General features: G+C 40.0%; 1 protein-coding gene and 2 pseudogenes across 9 annotated transcripts in view; all 3 read left to right on the top strand.

Annotated features, from left to right (window-relative positions):
• FHIT (fragile histidine triad diadenosine triphosphatase) overlaps positions 1 to 23,338 on the top strand; it is a 1,502,083-nt gene that overhangs the window by 507,212 nt on the left and 971,533 nt on the right. The window lies entirely within an intron of this gene.
• On the top strand, positions 7,934 to 8,426 carry LOC107970404 (peptidyl-prolyl cis-trans isomerase A-like; annotated as a pseudogene).
• LOC129143628 (transmembrane emp24 domain-containing protein 2-like) lies at positions 9,969 to 10,528 on the top strand (annotated as a pseudogene).

The following is a 23,338-nucleotide window of genomic DNA, read 5'->3' as shown; positions in this document are numbered from 1 at the left end:
GCACATTTTATATTACATGTATTTTACTACAATAAAAAAGATCATAATAAAATGGAGAGGCAGCAATATCAATATGACAATGCTAACAGCTATTGTTCTTACAATTTTTGCTTTGTGGGAGGCATTGTGTTCAGCACTTTACATAAGTTATTTAACCCTTTTAACAAATCTGTGAGGTAGGTACATTGATTATCTCCTTTTCATAGAGAAGGATTTGAGGATTGAAGGGGTTAATGAATTGCCAAGGGTCACATAACAAGCAAATGGCAGAATCTAGATTTAAAACCAGGCAGTTTCATTCCAGAGCTCTCTCTTTTGGCTTATGCTCTTAGGCTAAACCACCTCATAAGATTGTCCTTTGAGTCTGAGACTCCCTGCACCCAGCAATAAACAACTGCAGCAAACATCTAAAATGAGTCAAAATTACCAAAAATTCACCTTATCAAATGTCAGCAACTTTGATACATGTAGTATTCTTTTAATAGCAAAGAGATATGCTCTGATTCTTGCCTGTCTTTACAGTTCACCTCTCTAATCAGATAGAAGGATATTCTATTATTTATTGGAAAGATGGTTACCTGAACATTTCTCTTTTCTTTCATGTGAAGTTGTAAAATGCCACTTTCCACTTAAACTTGTGAGCTTCTCAGGAGCAGGAACAGTATCTTTCTACATGGCAGATAATAGGTGCTCAGTAAAATTTTTGTCTTAATGAATTTCCAGTGATAATGAAGGTATCTACGTAAGTTTTCCTAATAATTAGGGGGCACTATCTGGGTGTATGGCTCATTAATTTAGATCCTGGAATGTACATTCTGAAGGATAAATTAGAGATTCTCAACTGGGAATAATTTTGGCTCTTGAGAGACATATGGCAATGTCTGGAGACTTTTTGGTTGTTATAATTGAGGGAGTATGTGTGCTACTACCATCTTGTAGGTAGAGGCCAGGGATGAACATCCTACAATGCACAGGACAGCCTCCACAATAAAGAATCATCCCACCTCAAATGTCAGTGGTGTTGATGAAACAGAAGAGTTCCCTGGCCCCACTCATGGGGCATGCGACAGGGGTGCGGCTCTCTGTTCAACCACCATGAACTCAAACCCCTTGTGGGAGAGGGAGCACACAGATGGGCAGGTGCAGGAGCAAGAGTGAGTGCTTTGGGCTCCAGTCCCATGGTAGTGTCTAGGGGTGGGTGCCTGTGGCCCCAGTGTTACAGTGCTCTTTTAGCTCTGCCATCCACAGATAGCTTAAGTGTTAACCAGCTCAGTGCTCCCTCTGCCTTTCTGCAAGGGCAGAGGGCCAGTGTGACAGCTTTGTGTATCCCAAGCTCTTGTCCAGCATCCTAGAAGAATTGGGTCACACACAGGCTTGAAGGATGCATGCAGGGGTTTTATTCAGTGGTGGAGGTGGCTCTCAATGGGATGGATGGGGAGCTGGCTGGGGGATGGAATGGGAAGATGATCTTCCCCTGGAGTTTTGGCTGTTCAGCGGCCAAACTCTTCTCCGACTGCCCCCAGCTGAGTTCCTCTTGGCGTTCAGACATTCCTTCTCTTCTCTCTTTCTCTCTTGTGTCATTCGTCTGCTTTTCTCCTCTTCTCCTTGTCTGCTCCTGGAGCCTGGGGTCCGGGATTTATATGGGTACAGGATAAGGGAGTGTGGCATGCCAAAAGGCAACCGTTTGGGTACAAAAACAGAAATGCCCCACTTAGGGGCCGCAGGTCTCCAGGCTTGAGGTTGGGGCCTTTGCCGGGGAACCTCCCTCTTCTACCCAGTATTTCCTTGTCTTCTGTCTGTATCACTGGGGAGAGAAATTCTGCTTTAGAGGTCTTATTCTCTCATTCATTCATTTCACATGTGTTTATTATCTGCATCCACTTGGTCAGATGAGCAAGACTGCTTGTCCGTGACCACACAGCTAGGTGGTACAGATCGAGAACTTGAACCAATGTCTCAGGGATAGCTCTTCTTCAAATGCATCAAGGTGGCCTCTGACAGCCTGTTACTGATTCAAATGCCATCCTTGTGGTCACGGTAAAGCAGGTCCTTCTGAGACAGATAGGACTCTGAGCCTGTGCTTGGTACCTGGAGCTGATGGAAAGGGCAGTGATCTAAGACGGCTTGTTTAGGCTGCAGAAAGTCCCTCGGCTTGGACTCCCTGAGCTCTTGCTCATTCTGCTGAGACAGGGACCATTTCGGGGCCTCCTGTGTATGCTACATTCCATTGCTGGGCCAGTTACTCTTCACTGAACTGTAATACTATCTCATCCACCTTGTTTTCACAGGGCCCTATAAGCCATATTATGGACTTTGTTGAAAGAATTATCATGTTCGCACAGCTCTGTGTTTGCAGTAGGCTTAGGACTCTTCAGATTTGAGCACTGGCGGTCTTTCATGCGATCTGCTTTTCAACACACATCACATGTTCTCCTCCTCCCTTTCCTCTCCCGGTCGGATTCCTTGCTGCCTTCTGATTATGGTCTGCCTCAGTATGCAGAGTCCCACAGCCGAGCTTAACAGGTACTCTACAATTCTCAAGGTGCTAGAGTTGATGGATTTTAATCAGGTGAGTGCAGTTTAATACAAATGCTCCTTTAGCCGAGGTTCATAAAATGGGCTGCTCAATATTATGGCCCCAAATATTAGTTCAATGCTCATGACTTATGTAAATGGCCTTGCTTTGGGGTTAGGTTAGGGGAAAATCAATAAAAACCAGCAGGAAATGGAGAAAGCAACTGTGTACTTACATTCCATTGTGATGTAACCCTGCTCCCACCCCACAATACCTCATACTTATCCTTTTTGGTTTTTTGCCAGCTCACTTTTCTCCCCCACATTTAAGATTTCACAGAGATATGAAAAGCCACCCTGGTTCCTCCATCTATTAAATGGGAAATGCATATGAACAAATAGAAGAATTGCACCATACGATGCAGCTGAAATACAATGTTATCATCCTTCCACTCTGAACATTTCTCAGGATGGTTTATGTCCCAGCAGTTAATGGCTTGCTATTGTTGGTGTACCAACACAATGCTATTAGCAACACAGAATTCTCAGGCTTTCTGTTTAGACTATCTTCATGTAGGCTAGCCAGAATTTAGATATTTGTAAACGGAATTTGAACAGTGGCCTTTCTTCACAATATAAAATTCAGATAAGTATAACTGGTCATGGCCCAACTCTTGTTTATTAATTAAGGCTTTATAATATGGCACCATTTTTGGAAGCTGCAGCTTATGCAAAGAGGAATACTAATTACATTCTGCATTTTCTGTAATAATGGGGCGGTGTTTTGGACAATGCAGTTTATCCAGACAATGCATCCGGCTCATAATGTAGTTTATTAACAAGGAGGCTCTGAATGTTTCATGGGAGATTGATACAGCTGTGAAAGGGTGGCATAAATAATATTCCTGGCCAGGCTGGGGGCAGTGGCAATATGTTGCATGCTGTTAACCTCAAGAGATCTCCAAATAGCTTTTATGTATGCCTGCTGTATATTTGTTGACCATTGCTGGATACAAAGGAAGCTAAGTGATCTGGGAAAATCTATTTGGTAATTTTCTTTTCCCATTCTCTTAGCACTTGCTGAGGCCTTAAAAACAATAGGCCTTTGCATTTGTATGGATTGTTTTTCCTTAGGCTCTAACAAGAATGTCACTTTAATATTGTTATCATCATGGATTTCTTATAATGGTCATTTGTGAGAATCAGAATAGGCTACCATTTTTTTTCTATAAGATATTTTTCTTATTGAAATAATTCACATACCACAATGTTTATCCGTTTATAATGTGAAACTTGGTGATTTCAGTATAAATACAAAGTTGAGTAGCCATTACCACTATCTAATTCTAGAACATTTTCATCACTCTGAAAAGAAACCCCTAGCCATTAGCAGTCACTGTCCTTCCTCTCCTCCTATGTCCTGGTGACTGCCAATCTACTTGCTATCTCTGTGAATTTACCTATTCTGGACATTTCACATAAATGGAATCATATGATGTGTGGTCTTTGTGACTAGCTTTTCTCACATAGCATAATGTTTTCAAGGCTCATCCATGTCGTGAGATGTAACAGAACTTCATTTCTTTTTATTGCCAAATAATGCCCAATGTGTGGATATGACACATTTTGTTTATCCATTCATTAGTAAATGGAAATTTAAGGTTTTTTTCCCCACATTTTGGCTGTTAAGAATAATGTGGTTATGGACTTTTAAATTTGTATGTGTGTGTGTACTTGTATATTTATTTCCTCAGAGGTATATACCTAGGAGTAGACTTGCTGGGTCACACGGTAACTCTATGTTTAACTTTTTAAGGAACTGCCAGATGCTTTTTGAAGCACCATTTTATAATCCCACTTGCCAATATGAGACTTCAAATTTCTCCACAGCCTAGAAAACACTTGTTATTGTCTATCTTTTTGGTCATAGCCATTCTAGTGAGTGTGAAGTGGTATCATTGTAGAGCTGATTTGCATTTCCTTCTTGACTAATGATGTTCAACATCTTTTCATGTGATTATCATAGGCCATTTGTATTTCTTCTTTGTGAGCTACCATTTTAATCTCCATTTTATAAATGAGGAAACAATGACACTGAGAGGAAACAAGATTTATTAGGGTACCTGCATGAGGTAATAGCCCATCAGTATTGGAATTTAAGTTCTCTCACTTAGCTATGCAAAAGCATAGACATTGAGTACCTAGTAATAAAATAAGCTATAAGTGATTTGCATTTAGTCTTAACTTTTTTATTTACAAATGACAGAAACCTAGCTCTAACTGTGGCTTAATGAAAGTAAGAAGATTTTGGCTTGCCTATCTATAAAGTTAAGAGCTTTTTGCCTCCAGAATGATTGGATGCAGCTTCTCAAAGATGGCATCAGAAATATGTCTCTATCATCTCTTAGTTTTCTTTCCATTGGGTTGGTCTCACGCATAGGCGTGGTCTCACTTTGTAGTGGTTAGATGGCCGCTAGACGCTCAAAGTTTTTATCTTACCAGCTCAGAATGCCAGCAAGATTTTTTTTTTAATTCTTCCCTTTCACAATAGTTCCTTCAGTAGTTCTCAAATCTTAGCATTGAGTAGTACTGGACTGACTTGAATTAATGATTGGCTCCCTGAATCATTCATTGGTGAAATACATTGATTGGTCATTTGCTCATTCTCAGTGGGGAGTGAAGTTAGCTCCATCTACACCATCTGGAGTCAGAACTGGAGAAGGGGATTCCCCAGAGGAAAGTGACGATGATGGTACCAGCACAATGAGGAATGCATGCTAGCACAAGTGAAACTCATAGATGTCCATTGTGCTATGCAGTTTTTTCCTTGGGCCTTGATCATTTATCATTTACTGGTTTCTTGTCTGTAAATTTAGAAAAGATACAGGCTCTCTGAAAAGTAATTTCTGGTCTCTTACAAGTGAAGGGTTAATCAACCAATCCACATAATTTTCTCCAGTACTGAGAGATCATTTGTTTTAATAAATGCAAATAAGGTTTCTTATAGTTAAAGGTAATTGGCTTTTCATTGTAATTCTTGATGCTGGTCATTTTGTGTCTGAGTTGTTCCTAATTGCTTTGGTTCAGAGTCTGAGAAATGAAATAGCCCCTTGACTATAACTGTAACTACAATTATAACAATTTATTTATTTAAATCAGCAATCCCTGCAAAGTCATTTTACAGTTTGTTTATTTCAGTATGTTTTACAAGGTGCAACAAAAGCAGCCTCATCACATAGCAAATCTTTCTTACAGGATTAAAAGTTAATGGGTAAGGTAAGTCTGGCATAGGCATTAAAGTGGAAGCATTGTTTCTTCTTGACTGGTCAACTTTAGAGACAACTTTTCCCATTCGAAGTTATCTATCCTCTAAAATATACAGAGATTGAGGCCAGGTGGGATGGCTCACCCCTGTAATCCCAGGACTTTGGCAGGCCAAGATGAGTGGATTGCTTGAGCTCAGAAGTTTGAGACCTTGGTAACATGGCGGGATGCCGGTGGTGCCATGCCTGTGGTCCCAGCTTCCTGGGGGCTGAGGTGGGAGGATCTTCTGAGCCTGGGAGGCAAAGGTTGCAGTAAGCTGTGTTGGTATCACTGCACTCCAGCCTGCACTCCTGCACAAAGCAAGACCCTGTCTCAAAACAATAAATAAATTAAAATATAGAGAGACTGAGATGCAGCAGCAGTTGTATGTTGTTCTCTGGCTTTTGAATAATAAATTGTATGTGTACCTTCATATGATAGGATCTTCAGCTCTCATGCCAACTCTATTTCTTAATAGAAATAAACAAGATGGACACGATACATCTAGGATACCATGTTAAAATGGTTTCTAAGATTGCATTCAGCCTTAGAAGAAAAGAACGTTGTGATCACTTAATGATGTCTGTCACAGGCCCAGGAGAGTGAAACAATGGCGCTTGCATTGTATATTTTCCATCCCTGCTTACATCTTGAAAGGAAGTCCCAATGCTGAAAGTTTGCAGGATTGGGACAGTTGCTTTGATACTTCAGACCAACAGACGGATTCTTCTTTCATTATTCAGATAAAGTGTTTTATGTTGCCTGTCCAGCTAAGTGTTTTAATCCTCAAGATTACCTTAACTATGGAGGCTTGACTTAGACTTAATATTTTGATCCAGAAATGCATCAAGTATAGAATAAAAACTTCTATCCTAGCAAGACTAGGAATACAAAATATTTACTCAAAGTATACATGTACTGTCTGCTGGGTGTGCAACATTCTGCTAAGGGAATGTGAATGTGGCAGGAGACCAAGGGTCCTCGGCATTAGAAATCTATAGTCCAGGTGTAATTAGAGAAAGATAAAGGGCTCACCAATGGACCACAGAGCATACATACTAAAGGCTAAAAGAGTAAAACAGTTTGGTAATGAGGAATGAAGGATAGAGTGATCTAGGGAAAATTATATGGAGAAATAGTTTCTTCAGCAACATCTGAAAGGAAGTGATGGGCATTGGTTGGTGGAAAGGATGGTTGGTTGAGGTGGGTGTAGTGGTGAAAAAGACTAAAAGCTACTGACCAAGGAATGACATAACCCAGAGGTCTCGATCTGTCAGCTCACTGGCCTAAAAACAAAACAAAACAAAACAAAAACCACACAAATAAAAAACCAGATGTGTGCTACACAGGAATATAGAAATAAAATATATTGGAACAATAAAAGATTTCAAGCAAAAATTAGAAAATACTAGAAAATCTGGAAGTTTCACATAAAATGCAGGTTTTCTTACTTTTCTGTAATAACTGAAAGATCTGACAACATTCTGCCTGAATTCCTAGTTGGCAAGAAATGGCTGAGAGGGAGTAGCGCTTGCCATGATACACGAGTGGTTTGTCGCAGTCTTCACCTCTCCCTGCAGTCTCCCAACACTGAAGTCAAAGGTTAATTGCTCTCTAGCATCATGCTTGCACTGTTGAGACTATTCATAAAAACTTGTCCAGCAAAGTTTGAAAGATGAAAAATACATTTTCAGAAGTCTTTGTTAAAAAAAGATGGGGGTGAGATAGGATGGGGAAATAGTGCATTTCATATGCAATCAGGCCAGGCGTGGTGGCTCACGCCTGTAATCCCAGCACTTTGGGATGCCGAGGTGGGCCGATCACCTGAGGTCAGGAGTTTGAGACCTGGCCAACATGGCAAAACCCCGCCTCTACTGAAAATACAAAAGAAATTAGCCAGGTGTGGTAGCTCGCATCTGTAGTCCCAGCTACTCCGGAGACTGAGGCAGGAGAATCACTTGAACCCGGAAGGTGGAGATTGCAGTGAGCCGAGATTGTGCCGCTGCACTCCAGCCTGGGTGACAGAGCGAGACTTTGTCAAAAAAAAAAAAAAAAAAAAAAAAAAAAAGCAGGCTTTGCAGACGCTGCCACTGCCGGGAGCACCCTACTGTCAGCCATGGTCAACCCCACCGTGTACTTCCGCATTGCCATTGACACGGAGCCCTTGGGCCGCGTCTCCTTCGAGCTGTTTGCAGACGAGGTTCCAAAGACAGCAGAAAACTTTCGTGCTCTGAGCACTGGAAAGAAAGGATTTGGGTGTGAGGGTTCCTGCTTTCACAGAATTATTACAGGGTTTATATGTCAGGGTGGTGACTTCACATGCCATATGGCACTGGTGGCAAGTCCATCTACAGGTAGAAATTTGATGAGGAGAACTTCATCCTGAAGCATAGAGGTACTGGCATCTTGCCCGTGGCAAATGCTGGACCCAACACAAATGGTTCCCAGTTTTTCATGTGCCCTGCCAAGACTCAGTGGTTGGATGGCAAGCATGTGGTCTTTGGCATGGTGAAGGCATGAATATCGTGGAGGCCATGGAACACTTTGGGTACAGGAATGGTAAGGCCAGCAAGAAGATCACCATTGCTGACTGTGGACAGCTCTACTAAGTTTGACTTGTGTTTTCTCTTAACCACCAGACCATTCCTTCTGTAGCTCAGGAGACTACCCCTCCACCCCATTTGCTCGCAGTATCCTAGAATCTTTGTATTGTCGCTGCAATTCCCTTTGGGTTCCATGTTTTTCTTGTTCCCTAGCTGGATTGCAGAGTTAAGTTTATGATTATGAAATAAAAATTAAATAACAACAAAAAAAGCAATCAAGTGTAATTGTTACAGTAGGTAGCTAGTCAGCTAGTCAGATATGAGTTGGGGCAGTAAAGGGACACCCCACATCCCACCAGGAATGTCAGGCGACCATCAGGTGATGGTCAGGCAGTTGTTAAGATGGTTCTCTCAAATAATAATTGGTTGCAGCTGGCACCAGGGAACAACAGTCTCCCAACAGACAGAAGAAACCTAAAACTGGTGATCAGCAGCTTCCTAATAAGATCTCAGGAGGTGGGTGCGTGGGATCAAGTATGTGCACTAAGAGGCAAAATGGTGGAGTTTAACTGGTGTATGACCTTATAGGGACACTTGATAGGTAAGGGAAGCATGCCTCAAGTGGGTATGCATACCACTGCAGTAAACACACTCTGCATGCAGGCCACCCAGCACGTGAACAGCCCACTCCATGGGAAGACTCAGGGGAGAAGGGAGGCAAGACCCTGGAAGTATGCCAATATATGAAACCCCAAGTCGAAAGGTCAAACCATGCACTTGATCTCTCAAGTCACCCACTTGGCCCTCTTCCAAGTGTACTTTACCTCCTTTCATTCCAGCTCTAAAGCTTTCTAATAAACTTTCACTCCTGCTCTAAAACTTGCTTTGGTGTCTCCTTCTGCCTTATGCCCCTTGGTTGAACTCTTTCTTCTGAAGAGGTAAGAACTGAGGTTGCTGCAGACCCAGACGGATTCACTGCTGGTAACATTCTTTGATGACGCATGACTCAGATATGTTCGGCCAGTAACGTACTGCTGTCTTATTTTTATTTTTTATTTTTATTTATTTATTTATTTTTGAGACAGAGTCTCGCTCTATCACCCAGGCTGGAGTGTAGTGGCGAGACCCTGGCTCACTGCAACCTTCGCCTGCCAAGTTCAAGCAATTCTCCTGCCTCAGCCTCGCGAGTAGCTGGGATTACAGGCGTGTGCCACCACCCTGGGCTAATTTTTTTTTTTTTTTGTATTTTTATTAGAGACTGGGTTTCACTGTGTTAGCCTGGATGGTCTCTATCTCCTGACCTCGTGATCCACCTGCCTCAGCCTCCCAAAGTGCTAGGATTACAGGCGTGAGCCACTGCACTTGGCCTGTCTTATTTTTCTTAACACTAGACTTCTCTGTTCATTTATTTACAGTACCTCCCAGCACAAAAGGCATTTGAGTTTGCGTTTTTCCTAGGATTAGCAAAAAGTGCCAGGTAGGCGAAGGCAGTAGGGTGGTGATGGCGGCAGTGGCTCTGGAGGCTGCAGTGCGAGTCCTGGCCTCTGCTCCAGCCCCATTGTGGTGACGCTCGCTGAGCTGCTGTTGCTCCAGAACACTCTCCTGTCCATGGTCTTGGGCTATTTCATCAGCATCCACGCACATGCTGAAGAATGCTTAAGTGAGTCACCTCAGGCACCAAGATGGGCCTCATCTTCGAAGGTAGCTTCCTGGGCATCAACGTGGAGATTACGGGACCTAAGAATAAAAGCATTTATAAAGGAGACAAAGAATCCAGTGGGAAATACACATTTTCTGCTCACATGGATGGAACAAATAAATTTTGTTTTAGTGACTGAGTGCCCACCATGACTCCAAAGATAGTGATATTCACCATTGATATTGGGGAGGCTACAAAAGGAGAAGACATGGAAACAGAAGCTCACCAGAACAAACTAGAAGAAATGATCAGTGAGCTGGCTGTGGCCATGACAGCTGTACAGCACAAAGAGGAATACACGAAAATCTGGGAGAGGATACACAGCGCCATTAGTGACAACACAAACAGCCCAGTGGTCCTTCGGTCCTTCTTTGAAGCTCTTGTTCTAATTGCCATGACATTGGGACACATCTACTACCTGAAGAGATTTTTTGAAGTCCAGAGGGTTGTTTCAAAAGCCTCTTCCTGATGATTCCAAACTCATAGTTTACTGTTTACCAAACACCTTGGTGATAACGTCATGGGCCATTAATTTCTATGTTTTAATTTTCTGAACTATACAGTCACAGCTTATGTTTCTTTGTGATTAATAGAAATTGGAAGAAAACACCTTTTTAGGAAAGTCATAGTGAAAATTTGACAATTGATTGGCATAATTTCCTAATTAAATGCTGTCTCCATTATATAGGTCCTTCCAGAAATTAAACACTGGAATTGAAATATAGGAATATATATACATTTTTTTAAATCTTCTTTTCCTTTTGTTTTGATAATAAAATGCAGTTAGTTCAGGAAATCAGCACAAAGCCTGATAGTACTTTACTGAAATGACTGCATTCTGTGTATTCCCTCATTCTGTGGTTTAAGCTATTAAGGATTCATTTTGTTGAGTCCTTATGAGAAACAATAGTATGAATCTTGACATTTTCTATGCATGCTCATGGCAGAGCTCTCTGGCTTGGGTGTATGCTGCCAGGCTGGGCACTTTTATACTTTGTTTTCAAGTTTTGCTTTTAAAGGTAAGACTTGCCCCAGCACCTATTTTCCCCCATACATTTTACATTGAACCTTAGGACTCAGTCACCTCCACTTAAAATTGATGAAACAAGCCACACACAACCATTTTTTGTCTTTTTTTTTTTTTTGTGTAACTTTCTAAGGAGTCTCTGTTAAAGCCAGTTCTGTGGTTGTCCCAGTGAATGGTGGCTCTTTTCATTTCCACACTGGCGCATCCACTTTCTCCACTCTTGGAATGTAGGAAGTATGCATTCACATAATTGGAAAAATCTGGATTTCTGAAGCCAAAGGGTTAAAGCCTCTTAAATTTCATTGCAGTGATATACAGCCGCTATTTTATTTTTGATCCGTGGCCTTCGGGCCACTGTTTAACCAGGCCACTGAACATCAGTGTCAGCACTAGGGTTTTTGTTTTTGTTTCTCTTGGGTCTTTCTTTTTTGGCATATGTGAATTTTGTTTTGTGTAAAACGAAATGACTTTCTCTTGTTCTCTGATAATGGGTTTAAAATTAAAGGAGCATCTGGTTTTGATGTGGGGATGATCCAGGATTACGTTGTGACTGATGTATATTAGTTATTTGTACATTTCTGGAGATCTTTGCAAGGGGAAAACTACAAGTAATGAGTTTTATATAAGTAATTTAAATTTGTTACAGGTTTTCAGGTTTAGGATAAGCAACCTTGGGTGAGAACACCTATGACACTTTGTTGATGAGGTGATTGTTTCACCTTAGGACAACTGTTGCATGCCAATTGTGTGTGTGTGTGTGTATGTGTGTGTGGAAACACTTCAAAATTGATTTAAAAGATGTAAATTTTAAATTGGTCATGTATCTAATATGCCCCAGATTCAGTAAATAAACAATAAACAATTTTTTTAAAAAAACGACGCAAAACAAAATAAAACAAAAACAAACAAACTGCGAGGTAGAATTTAATGGGAAGAGTAAAGAGGGTAGTAGAAAATTTCAATCTGGCTGGAATACAAACGTCTGTTTTTATCTCATTTTACCTGCAAAGACTTGAAGGAAAGGCTTAAATGGTAAACTGAAGAATTTAGTTTTGACCTGTCTGAAAGGGTGGGTATTGAGGGTCAGAAGTATTGTTAACAGAAAGGTTAATGAGCATTAAAAGAAAGGAGTTAATGTGGATCTGCCAGAAATGAAGTAACCAGACTAGTTTTCCTTTTGACAGGGTTATTGGAGTAGAAGATAAAGTTGAGTTTGAGAAATAGTGTATTTCAGCAATGTGTATGTATCTCATGGTATTTTTGTGGTCAAGACTGAGAAATGTGACATAGTTGATAGCACAACCACGAATTTAGAGCTGGTAGAAGAATTTTTACATTATGTCCTGCATTTTAAAGTTTTGCCACAATGTTTAAGCTCTGTTATGAAAATCAAAATAGGCATTTTCCTTCCTATTTGGTTATGGACATACTATGCTCCTTTTATTTTATTTATTTATTTTTGAGACGGAGTCTCGCCCTGTCGCCCAGGCTGGAGTGCGGTGGCGTGATCTCGGCTTACTGCAAGCTCTGCCTCCCGGGTTCACGCCATTCTCCTGCCTCAGCCTCCCGATTAGCTGGGACCGCAGGCACCCACCACCATGCCCAGCTAATTTTTTGTATTTTTTAGTAGAGATGGGGTTTCACCATGTTAGCCAGGATGGTCTCTGTCTCCTGACCTTGTGATCCGCCCGCCTCGGCCTCCGAAAGTGCTGGGATCACAGGCGTGAGCCACAGTGCCCAGCCTATGCTCCTTTTAAATTACTGTTCAATGAAGCAAATGATTTTATCCAAGTTTTAATTAATAAAATACAGTTGGATAATATTTTAGTAATAGGACAAATGCTCTTTGATCTTTTGGATGAACTTTACTTTATAGAGTCACATAGTAAGTTATCTTTGCTTTCCTATAATGGGGCTCCTGCGTCATTCACATTGTACATTGATATAGTTTTCTGACCATACAAACTCTACCACAGCATCACAGTGGAGTCACTATCTGCTTCTATTGCTGTTAGCTGGATTAGTCTTATCATAATTATGTCTTTGCCATAGCTGCTCTGGCTTCCCTATCTCTTTCTTGTTTATCTCAGTTAAAATATATAAAAGTGTATTAACATTTCAATACACTGAATTCTCTGGAGCGTTGTGCCCTATATTAAATTTTAGTTTCCTAACTATAGGGAAAGAGTGGAGGGACTTGGAACATTTCTGATACTGAGCTTTTATTATATTGTGAGCTTTTATTACATTCTGAGCTTTAAGGATCCATCTTTCTCGGTATGAGTAGAAGTGGGCAAACTGAAAGGGAAATTGTTTTCTGCATTCTCTATAATGGTTTTTATTTAAGAATGATAAAGCAATACTCACTAAGCCCAGACCAGTTCCACAACAGACAGTACTGAAAATCCCAGTGGAAATGCAGTGATGTTTCTGTATTGGGAGGAAATAAACTTCAAAATGTTATTTGGTGTATAAAGTTATTATAAATATATTGAAGACAGCATTGCCTAGTGTAAAAAGACTCAACTTGGAGTTAGGTTAGCCATGCTTAACCCTTATGTGTCTATTTGCTTCTATTCTGAAACCATATAGAGACACTATTAGGAGGACAAACATAGACTGCAGGGTTCAAGGTCTCACTCTACCTCCTAAGCAGGTCAATTAGCACTTTACACATCCTTTTCCTCTTATATAAAATGGGAATAATAATAGTACTTACTTCATATGCCTTGGTTTAAATAAATTGGTTGTCATCTTTCAGGTACCTAGAGAGCTATATAATGTAAGACTCAATACATGTCAGCTATTATTATTGTATTTATCATTAAGGACACAGCTAGTATAGGGAAAGAGAATTAAACTTGGCTGACTTTTCTGCCATAAAGTTATTTGAATTTGGGAATATCAACTGCTTATCTCGTCTACATTTTCTCCACTGAAAACTGACCAGACTCACCCCACTACCCATCTGGGAAAACACTCCCAAGATCAAGTTGCTCTATAGTTTTAGTCTTTTCAAAGTTATTTTTTACTTGAATTTTGCCCTATAGACAAACACACGAAGGGTAGTTTTGAAAATTGATGCCATCTATTATATTATTGTTTAATGATTCCTAATTTTCAGATTGGAAGTAATTGACTTCATATCTCGATTTCTAATCTGGTTCTAATTGACTTATTCCATCAATCATCTAGTCACTAATACAATTTTTGGAGTGTTGACAAAACCCTTTCAGCGATCAAATAAATCTTGATTGATATCTTGAGTGATAAGATTTCCTACCCTTTGTTGAGTTAGAAGGGGAGACCAATCCTTTGTTGTCAGCAACTTGATCAGAACTGGGAATGTCATCTACCAGTGCTAGATTTTGGCTTGTTTATTTTTGTATATTTTGCATATGTGCTTAGCTACTGTTTGTTAGAATTTGCTATCTGACATTACTTGACCTCCACTTTCCAGTGCCATTCCTCCCCTCAATTTTTTTAAATCAGTTTTCCTGCTTGTTCTATGACCTAAGGAAAATTTTTTTACATCAGTGAGCCTTAATATCATCATCTGTAAAATGAAGATAATGATTCTACCTATCTTGTGGTGTTGGCAGGAAGATCATGTAAGTTAAAGCATGTGTAGTGCTTAAAAGGTAATGAATGTTAAATGCAAGTGTAGTGTCTGGCACATACTAAGTACAAAATATCTTCTAGTTACTATTATTATTAGCAGCAGTAGCACCAGTGGTAATAATGGTGGTACTGCTTCCTGATATAGCAAAATACTGAGCATATTCTGAAAATAGAAAAAAAGAACACCAATTGCAAAAGTTTTTATAAAGGCTTTCAGGCAGTTTGTCACATACATAGGTTCTGTGTTTTGGTACCTGTTACCTTAATTTGTATAGACAAAAATTACCTGAAACTATGTCTGGGAGTGATTCAAAAGATGCCATAGACAACTGGATATCCACACACAAAAGAATAAAGTTGGACCCCCTACCTCACACTGTATACAAAAATTACCTTAAAGTATCAAAGTCCTAAATGGAAAAGCTAAAACTATAACATTATTAGACAAAAACATAGGGATAAATCTTCATGACCTTGTGTTAGGCAATGGTTTCTTAGCTATGGTGCCAAAAGCACAGTAATGCAAGAAAAAAATGGATAAATTGGACATCCTAAAAATTAAAACTTTTATGCTTTAAAGGACATGATTGAAATAATAAAACTAACCCACAAAATGGAAGAAGTGTTTTGCAAATCATATATCTGATAAGAAACTTGGATATAGAATATGAATATAAAAAGAATTCTTACAAATCAATAATAAAAAGACAAATAGCCCAGTTAAAATGGGGCAAATAGGTCTGAATAGACATTTCTCCAAAGAAGATATGCAAATGGCTAATAAGCCCATGAAAAGATGCTCAACATCATTAGCCATCAGGGAAGTGCAAATCAAAATCATTATGAGATACCACATCACACGCACTAAGACGGTTATTAGCAAAAAGACAGATAAGGTTGGGCGCGTTGGCTGATGCCTGTAATCCCAGCACTTTGGGAGGCTGAGGCGGGAAGATCACTTGAGGCCAGGAGTTTGAGACCAGCCTGGCCAACATGGTGAAACCCCATCTCAACTAAAATGACAAAAATTAGCCAGGCATGGTGGGGCGTGCCTGTAATCCCAGCTACTCATGAGGCCAAGGCAGCAGAATTGCTTGAACCTGGGAGGTGGTGGTTGCAGTGAGTCAAGATTGCATCACTGCACTCCAGCCTGGGTGACAGGCTGTCTCAAAAAAAAAAAAAAACAAAACAAAAAAAACCAGACAGTTGATAGTAACTATTAGCAAGGATGTGGAGAGATTAGAACTCTGTTACACTGCCATTGGTAAGTAAATGGTGCAGCTACTTTGGAAAACAGTTTGAAAATGTCCTAAAAAGTTAAACATATATATGACCCAGAAATTCCACCCTTAGGTAGCTATTCAAGGGGAATGAAATCATATGTGCATAAAAAAATTGTATGCAAATGTTCATAGTAGCACTATTCATAGTAGCCAAAAAGTAGAAACAATACAAAGTTCCATTTACTGATGAATGGATAAATGAAATGTGGTATATCCATGCAATGAAATATTATTCAGCAATAAAAATAAATGTAGTGCTGATACATGTTACATCATGGAGGAACCTTGAAAACATTTTGGTAAGTGAAAGAAGCCACTCACAAAAGACCACATATCATATGACCAATTGTGAAGTGTCAAAAATAGGTAAATCCATAGCGGCAGAAACTCTAGTGGTTGCCTAGCTGGGTGGTTGGGAGAAAATGGGTAGTGACTGTAAATGGATATAGGGTTTCTTTGTGGGGTGATGAAAATGTTCTAAAATTGATTGTGGTCGTGGTTGCACAACTCTATGAATATAAATCTTGAATTGTACACATTAGATTGATTAACTGTATGATATGTGAATTATATCTCTAAAAAGCTGTTATAAAAACAAAAAAGAGATGCCACAGGGCTTGTTTTCTATGAAAGAAGCTTGAAATATGCTAGAATTAATGCTTTGCTCGCTGCTACCTCATAAATTCTGTGAGGACTTGGAGTTTAAGTCTTTGCTGTATCTAGAAATAGAGGCACACAAATAGAATGCTGAATGAGTCCCTGCATTGGTGGTCCCCAAGACCACTTGCAAGGTTCTGTAAATCTCTAGGAGGACTCCTAGGACTCAGCATTGTTATCTTCTGGTTCTGATTGCTACAGTGAAAGAACACAAAGTAAAATCAACATAGGGAAAAGGTGCATGGTGTGCAGTCTGGAGAAATCAGGAGTAAGCGTCCAAGAGTCCTCTTCCAATGCAGTCACACAGGATGCTCTTAGTTCCTTAAGCAACAAGCTGCGACAACAAGTTTGAAGTGTTGCCTACTAGGGCACTCATTAGAGACTCAGTGCCCAAGGTTACTGCTGGGAGCTGATCTGCCTAGCACATACCCAAATTCCAGACTCCCAGAAGGAAAGCAGGTGTTCAGCATAAACCACACTGTTTGTACAAACAGGTGAGGCATAGTGGCCACTCTATAATTTAGGAAAAATGTCATATTAGTGTAGGGAACTGTTTACCAGCTCCAATTCCCAGCTGCTAACCAAAGGCCAACATTGCAAACAGGCCTTCTAAGGATAGGCCTTCTCGAGCCTGCTCTGTGTTAACTCTTTCCTGCACAATGAATAGAAGACTGCCAGGTTCCAAATTTCTGTATTATATGCAACAAGCCTATATGTGCAAAAGGTGTTAGGAGGAGGATTCAGCATGCCATGGGAAGAGTGCTGCCTTGCACACAGCTGGCAATACAATCCATGCTCATCTCTGAGGAAGAAGAGTCTAGAGGGGAGTCTGCCCTCTGGATTTTCCTCCCGATGCCCAGAAACAAGTGAATTAAGACTTAAAGTAGGCCATGAACTGTGGTTCATGCCTGTAATCCCAGCACTTTGGGAGGCCGAGGCGGGCAAATCACTTGAGGTCAGGAGTTCGAGACCAGCGCCAATGTGGTGAAACCCAGTCTCTACTAAAACTACAAAAAATTCACTGGATGTGGTGGCTCCTGCCTGTGGTCTCAGTTACTTGGGAGGCTGAGGCAGGAGAATCACTTGAATCCTGGAAGCAGAGGTGGCAATGAGCCGAGATCACGCCACTGCATTCCACTGCATTCCAGCCTGGGCAACAGAGCAAGACTCCATCTAAAAAAAAAAAGATTTAAGGTAACAGTTTTCAACCAGTATGATTTTTCCCCCAAGAGGACATATGGCCATGTCTGAAGACATTTTGTTGTCACAACTGGGGATGGGGGATGCTACTAGCATCTACAAGGTGGAGACTAGGGATGTTTCTAAACATCCTACAGTGCACAGGATAGCACTTCACAGCAAAGAATGACCTAGGCCAAAGTGTCTACAGTGCCAAGGTTGAGAAATCCTGCCTTAGAGAATATTTATAGTGCAGCTTAAGACAGTTATCTAGTGAATCTTCAAGGAGCAGTGAGACAAATAAGGTAATCAGGCAATAACTACCTCACCTTTTATGCCTGCCCCAGCTCCTGCTCTCTTTTCTTATTTCTTGAAGTCTATAACCTGAAAATGATAAATTCTCCATGCATTCTGCAATATAAATGGGGTACTAGTAAAGGATGCTGTGAGCAGAATGAAGAAGGCACCCTCTTCTTTGAATATAATTGCCCTGATTTTAGGGTTTCAGATCTGTCGCTCAGAATGGGTGGCTCAGTCATTGACTCTGGAGGAATGTGCAAGGATAGAAATATCAGCCTTCATATTTTCATCACTGAATTCCTAATAGCTGAGAGTTATTCCTGACCATATCATCTCTGAGCCTTTCGTATTTACCACTGCTGTTTATAGCCTCATTTCCTTCCTTCTCTTTTCATAATATCTTTTGAAGTGGAAGCTAATGTGAATTTTGGTGCTCTCCAGCTCCTAACTGGTATGTCTAACACCATCAGATTGAATTAATTTGAACTATTAAGCCTGAAGTACATATTACCATGGAGCTGATTCCAGATGTACTATTGTTAGTTTAATTGTTATGGCTAATCATTGATTGTGGTTTTTCTGGGTGCTTGAAATAATAATAATAATAATACTCTTTTTTATAGTGCCTTTCATTTGTGGATCTTGAAAAGCCTGTGTCCTGGAACCACTTATTGTAAAATTGTCATTATCTGTGTATTCTCATTTGGCTGAAGTTCGGGGAGGACTATGCCAGTGTATGATTTTAAAAGCCAAGAAAAATTTATATTCATGAATCATGCTTTTTTGTTGTTGTTGCAATTTACCACCTTGGAGGAACAGGGGGAGGGGGAATTTAGCCCACTGGGATATTATTTCCAGAGAGCAATTCTGTTCCTTTTATAACAATTCTGAGGCCTTTGTGTTGGCTTGGTATCACTCTGACTTGGTAGGTTATAATTGTAAATGGTTCTCAAATTGTATGAGGCCTGCATTCTATGTTGTTTTTCAAACCAAGGCAGTGTATGTGTGTGTGTGTGAAACCCTTAAAAGAGATAAAGCTTCTTTGGCAATATCACATTTTGAAAAGTTCAAAATGAGTGAGAAATACAGTACAAATATGTGTGTTCTTAATCATGTTTTTACATAGCAGAAGGTTGGTTATTTGGAAGAGGAGGCCTTTGAAGTACAGTGTGGTCTCTTGACACTCCAAATCCTTGAGTAGTGAAGAAGACAGAAGGTAAGGGCAAATGCTTCCCAGCTCACCTATTTCTTGGTGCCTGATGGAACACTCAGGAGTTCTCACCTTTTTTTTAGCAGTAGGAATTAATTGCTCCCACAAAGCAATTGCTTCAACGAAACAATTATGACAGATTTATAATGGAATCCTGATGAATTTCGTTAAGTCATCACTTAACCCAAAGGACCAGAGTCATCTTCACGTGTTACCATACTTCCTCCCAACAGTAGTTCGGGCAACTTGGATTTTCCCAGAAAGGTTTTCTTCTGGCTTGGGTAATAGATGGAGAGTTTCCACCATCTGGCTGCTGTCAAGGAGCCAGGGGATATGAATTGCTAGATTTTTACTACATGTATTCATATTATTGCCCCTTTCTGTGGGCCACAGACTCAGGCCATGATTAATGAGGACTCTTCTTGACGCCCAGTATGCTATTCTCTGGAAGGCTGGGAGACCACAGTGAGATAAAGAGTAAAGCAGTCACACTTTGGCTGTATGTTAGAATCTCCTGTAGAGTTTTAAAATCCTCAGGTGCCTGGGTCCCACCACCTAGAGATTCTGACTTAATTGGTCTGCAGCAGAGCCTGGACATTGAGAAGTGTAACATTTCCCAGGTGATTCTAATTGTTAGCCCCTGTTAAGTACTGCTCGGGGTCTAGTTTTTAGCAAGACTAATATTCAAAATATATTACCATTGGTACTGCATTAAGCTCTTGCTCTCTACCAGGCACTGAGCTAAATGATTTACAGGTTTCAATCCATTTGATTGTCACAATAACCATATGAATGAACATTCATTAATTCCTTCATTTATTCAACAAATATTTATGGGGCACAGGCAACAGGTCAGGCAGTGTGTTTGGCTGCTGGGTAGGAGGTTCAGGGAAAGCTTTCAGGGGAGATGACATTTGAGCTGACATCTAAAGATTGAGAAGGAGTTAACCAGATAAAGAGTTGAGGGGAAGGCACTGATGACCAGGAGGATGGTTTTGCAAATATTCTGTATCGGGAAGGAGGATGGCTAGTTCAAGGAGTGGAAAAAAGAATTTACCAGTGCTTCTGGAGCAGAGGAAACCAGGTGGAGCATCATGCAAGATAAGATATAGAGGTGGGAAGCGACCCCCTCAACAGAGGTTGTAGTTCTGTGAAAGGCTTTTGGCCTTTATTTTGAAAGTTCATGGAAGCTCTGATCACATTTGCTTTTCCTGGGAGATCTCTCTGGTTGCAGTAAGTGAAACAGAATAGAAGGAAGCAAGAGGAGATGCATTGTAATGAGTTGAGTGGCCATTGCAGGAGATCTGGAGAGAAATGAGAACAGCTTGGACTAAGGTAATGAAGGGAAAGAGAGAGGTAAGGATATTTGCGTGGACCTTAGGACTTGAGGATGGATTCAAAGGAGTAGACGATGAATGCCATCTCCAAGTTTACTATTATTACCTCCAATTTGCAGATGAGCTGGTCAAAGCGTATGAGAATTTGTGTAGTTCTTCTCAAACTACAGTGTGAGGCTCTTGTTGAAATGTAGATTCTGATTCAGTAGGTTTTCAATGGAGCCCGAATTTCTGCCCTTCTAGGAAGCCCCAAATGCTGCTGATGCTGCCGGTTCATGGACCATATTTTGATAATCTAGGGCTTAGAGAAGAGAAATAACTTCAGATGTAGTAGATTGGAGCCTGCATGTGAACCTTGTCTGTCTCCCTACAAAGACCATGATCTTAATCATAAACTCTACAGCTCCTGAAAGATGGAGAGTTATACAGCAGGCTAAGAAATTTGGATTTTACCTGTAGGTGATTGGCAGTCATTGAGAATGTGCGAACAGACAGAGGTCCGATAAGAAAGTTTATGGTATGGTTTTGGGATATTTCCTATAAGTTATTTTTAGCATAGATTTTTAAGGTCAAATTGGAGTGTAGTTAAAAGGAAAAAAATAGCAGGCCTCCAAACTTTGTAAGTAATAGAGATGGTTTATTAGATCATCTACCCTGTAATGAGGGTAATACTTTGTTCTTATTTAGTGTTTCTTGCCCAACCATCCCAAGGCACTTTACTAATAAGCATCATCTTTCTTTCAGAGCTAAGGCCGATGGAGAGAGGCTAAGGGACTTGATATAGTGGGGCTGGCTGTTGGGGATGCCTTCACCATTTCTGTGGCATCTAGATTGTTCTACCACAGTTCAGGTATACGCCTGAGCATTTGCCTTAGTTGTTTGATCTGTCTGTATCAATATTTCCCTGGGTGTGTCCCAGAGAACTCTAGCCCAGTGAGAAGCTAAATAAAAAAGCATCAAAGTATCAAAAGTTTGAAAAATGCTGCATGCTTTTTTCTTCTTGGAGAGGTGTAATGCACATTAGTACAGAAGGGCTCTGAGAAGTTCCACAGTCAAAAAAATTTGTTTAATTCTGTATAACTCATGAGTTTTCAAATTAATTGGACCTTAGAATGACCAACTTTTTTCTCTCTCCCAACTCTTAACATTCCATTAAAGAGTTGTTCTGTCTGATAGAGTTTATGAAATGCTATTCTGTAATCATACATAACTATAATCTTTGAATGTATCAATATCAGTTGCCTGGGACTGTGTTCTTTTCATGAGTGACTGGCAGATTTGGCATTTTCGCATCTAGAACAACATTATAACCTAGTTTTTACTTTGCCTTTCCTTAAGCCCAGTGCCCTTACAATTGTTAAAATACATGTCTCTACTTCATTGGTTAGCTGTAAGGAAAATCACTGATTTATCTACATGTTTTCCTGTTGTCTGGAAGGGGTGAGTTGTGCTTTTGTTTCTTTGTTTCCAATTGTTTAATTCCATTTTGGCAGCCATAGAATGTTCCTGCCCACTCTGTTTCATGTAAAAGATCCCAGGAATAGGATCATTACGAGACATGACATTTACATTGAGTCATTTTTTTATGTTAAGTGCATAACACGAAACTTTGAATGGTTTTTAAAAATCTGAGTCAGCTTGGTAATTTGACAGTAAACTAAGTTTGTCTTTTCTCTTGAAGAATCTTGCATAAGATAAAACCTTTTAAAAAATCAGACTATGTTTAGTAAGCATTCATATAAAACCATGAAAATATGGCTAAATAAATTTCAAGATGTTGGTGAAATAACATACAAGGTTGAGATCCAATACCATACTGACAGAATGAAAACAAATATAACAACAGAAAACTATGGAAAGTTGCATTTAAAAAAACATTGGTTATTTTAAACAACAAATTTATAGCTGTTGAATAGACTCTGTCCAAATGATGCCTGAGTATCCTAAGCCGTGTGTGTGTTGTCTTCAGCTTTTGTTGAGTTGATTTCTTGTAGACAGCTATACCATTTTTAGTCTAGAAAAATGGCTTTCACATTTTGGTAGGTGGCAGAATTGGCTATGTAGTTCCTTGAAAATACAGATGCTCAGGTTTCTAATGAGGTAGTTCAAGCATGGCACAAAGAAATTTGTGTTTTCAACCCCAAGACAGGTAATTCTGATGCACATAAAGTTGAAGAACAATTGCTCTAGAACACTTAAAGTTCTACTGTAACCAAGATTCACATATGCAATTTCTTTAAAAGGCAAACTTCAAGCTCAACTGTATACCTTTGTGCAAGGTGTGCAGTGTACAACCTGCGCTGCTGCTCAGGTAGCCCTGCCTCCTCCTTAGATACTCTGTTTGAGTAGGCCCATGATGGGTTTCAGGAATATGCATTTTCACCCCACCTTTATTAAGGTATAGTTGACAAATAAAACTTGTATATATTTACAGGGTAAAAAGTGATATTTTGATATATGTATACATTGCTAAATGATGAAATCAAGCTAATTAACATATCCATCATCTCATAAATTTTTGTGGTGAGAGTAGATCTTAAATGCTACTCTCAGCAATTTAAGATCTAACCTCTTACCAATTTTCAAGTATAAATTATTATTAACTATAGTCATTATGCTGTATAATAGATCTCCAAAACTTACTTATCTTGCTTAACTCAAACTT

The sequence above is a fragment of the Pan troglodytes genome, chromosome 2 (assembly GCF_028858775.2).
Source record: "Pan troglodytes isolate AG18354 chromosome 2, NHGRI_mPanTro3-v2.0_pri, whole genome shotgun sequence".
In the NCBI taxonomy this organism is placed as follows: domain Eukaryota; kingdom Metazoa; phylum Chordata; class Mammalia; order Primates; family Hominidae; genus Pan; species Pan troglodytes.
The sequence above is the reverse complement of the archived record's forward strand: the minus strand, read 5'-3'. Positions and strand labels throughout refer to the sequence as shown.